Raw genomic sequence first — 2786 nt, 5'->3', positions numbered from 1 at the left:
CAAGAACGCTGCATAATAATAATATCGCCATGGTAAAAACTACATGACTTTATCATCCTACAGTATGATGAGTTTTACGGTTGTTTAATCGAGGATGCTCATTTTGTTGGTATGTTTATTTAGTTTGAAAGGATCAAGGAAATCTGTTTATTTGTTTATTTATTTATTTATTCATCTATTTATTTATTCATTCATTTATTGATTTATAGCTCTATCTCGCTGCCTTGAGAAAACTAATAATAATAATAATAATAATAATAATACTATGATTATTATTATCAATAATAATAATAATAATAATAATAATAACATATACAACAGTAGTAGTGTGTAAAAAAAGGCAATATAATGATGACCCTTCACTGTCTATTTGATAATGTCCTACTCCATATTATAGTTAACCGGTATAACACTAAGCATGCTTTCTTAGAAACTACACCCAAAGGAACTACACTAAGAAAGGTGTGGTATTAAGTTCAGTACACAATGAATCATCGTTTGTGCATTGTATCACCGTTGTGCAATATTAAATAAATTAGATATAACTAAAACTATTAAGTAAAAACATGGATATAACATTTACCGAAATAATGCAAAAAATTACAAGATAACAGTTTTAGGCGAATTTTCTTTTAGTAAAAACATTGTTTTTTCTTTCACTTTTTATTGTACATGTATTTGTAAAGGCTTATTCGTGACGTAATGGTAATGTACAATATTTTAATTATTTATTTTAATTACAATAAAATATTGATGATGACTTTGGTGAATGAATGAATGTACGAATAAACGAAGGAACGAACGAAGGAACGAAAGAAAGAATAAATGAATAAATAAATGAATAAACAAGTGGTGAGTGAATTGATGAATGAATAACATAATTATGTTATATGATTTTAGGATATTGATCGAAAGTCTATCGGTATTCGGTGAAATACATGGTGACACAGTCTTATCATCCACCTATATATATAAATGAATGAATGAATAAACAAGTTCATAAGCCAATATAGACTTAGAAAATAACATGCACACTATTGAAACTAAATGTACTTGTGTTTAAAAATAAATGGAATGAAATCATATGGAGACGTATAATACTGAAAAACATCGAGCGTTTTTAATTAGCGCCCACTAGCGTCCATGGCCTTTGCATTAAACGCCCACCCGAGAAGCTTCTGATTCTAATTAGCGCCCTAGGCTGCATGCTCTGAAACCCCTAATGCATTGATATGGTAATTAACCAGTGACCGGGGGAGGATGCAGAACAATACTAGACCTAAACCACGCTAAACGTAGAAGGTAAGAAGCCTGTAAATCTGCGTGAGGAAAACCAGGTTTTTTTCGTCGTTTCACGTACTCAACAAGCACTATCGTTGAGATGTTGCTTTAGCATGAACTTTAGCACGAACGTCGAAATGAGTGAGGAGAGCCCTACAACGTTACAAGCCCATGATACTACGACTAGGGCTACTACTGCTAGAACTAGTGGGAAGGGAAAAGTAAAGAAAAGCTACTCTGCGAGTTTTAAGTTGGAAGCAATTGAGTATGCCGAAAAAAATAACAAAACGCAAGCGGCCAGAAAGTACAAGGTAGATCGAAAGCAAATTCGTGAATGGTGTAAACAAAAGCCTGATTTGGAAGTTGTATCGGGAAACAGGAAACGAATGGCTGGCGCCGGTAGAAAGCTTCTTAGTGAACGGCTGGATGAAAATTTAGTATTTTGGGTGGATGACATGAGAAGAAAAGGTACTAGAGTTTCAAGAAGGACAATCGCTCAAAAAGCAGAAATGATCTGGAAAGACATTCATGACCAAGAGGGCGCAGGCGATCCTAAAGAATTTAAGGCAAGCGAAGGGTGGTTGTCTGGATTCATGAAAAGACACGCGCTGGCACCATAGTGGAAATGAGAATTATTATTCCGTTCGCAGCCCGACACAGAAAAACAGTGATGATGAGAGAAGCCATTTAATTGAGACATATAATATTCAAAAGAAGCCAAGTGGGATAATATTTTAACCATGAGGATCTGTCGACTACAACAACTTGATTGAAAACTTGTCAGCTTCACGTAGTTACCAACCTGAGAGATTTGAAATGCATGACTGAATGGGGGTGGGGAGGCCGCCGGATCCCCGTTTTCCAGGGCAGAACCCCGGTGGGGGCCTGGGTTCCAGTCACATAATCAACAGTTGGTTGTGACAATGAAGTGTGTGGTTGGCTGTTGTTTTGGTATGGAAAAATTTTCTCGGTGAATTGATTCTCGAACGAGATAAACAAAAGCTTTTTAATGACTCAAGCTGTTGCATGACTGTTCCTATGGATTTGTATTATAAGACCAACTTTTTTTTAAAAATACATTTTCCCCAGAATTCCTGATAAGATCATTATCACGCATAGACTTGTGCTAAATGTGGGACAAATTTATGATCATGCATGTGTTTCTGCAAAATGCGTGTTTCATCCAAAATCACTTTGAAATACAGGACCGTCCCGCACGATGCAAGACGGTTAGTAACTATGGCTTCAGTTCCAGCTAATGAGGCTCTTTGGCTTCACCAGGATCAGGTGTACTGTAAAGTAACTTTTGTGACCTGAAGACAAAAAATTCATGACAATAAATGAACATAATATTAGTGATGAATAGACCCGTATGTTGATATGCCGGGAAGGTAGCTAAAGTATATATTTATATATATATAACAGGTATACAGTACTGTATTTGTTTACATTGTGTTCATGGTGCTATGCAGAAAACCTAATTTATATATATATATATATATATA

This window comes from Anneissia japonica, unplaced genomic scaffold, assembly GCF_011630105.1.
Source record: "Anneissia japonica isolate Jap-2015-1 unplaced genomic scaffold, ASM1163010v1 scaffold1889_len2455224_cov183, whole genome shotgun sequence".
In the NCBI taxonomy this organism is placed as follows: domain Eukaryota; kingdom Metazoa; phylum Echinodermata; class Crinoidea; order Comatulida; family Comatulidae; genus Anneissia; species Anneissia japonica.
Note: the sequence above shows the minus strand (reverse complement) of the source record.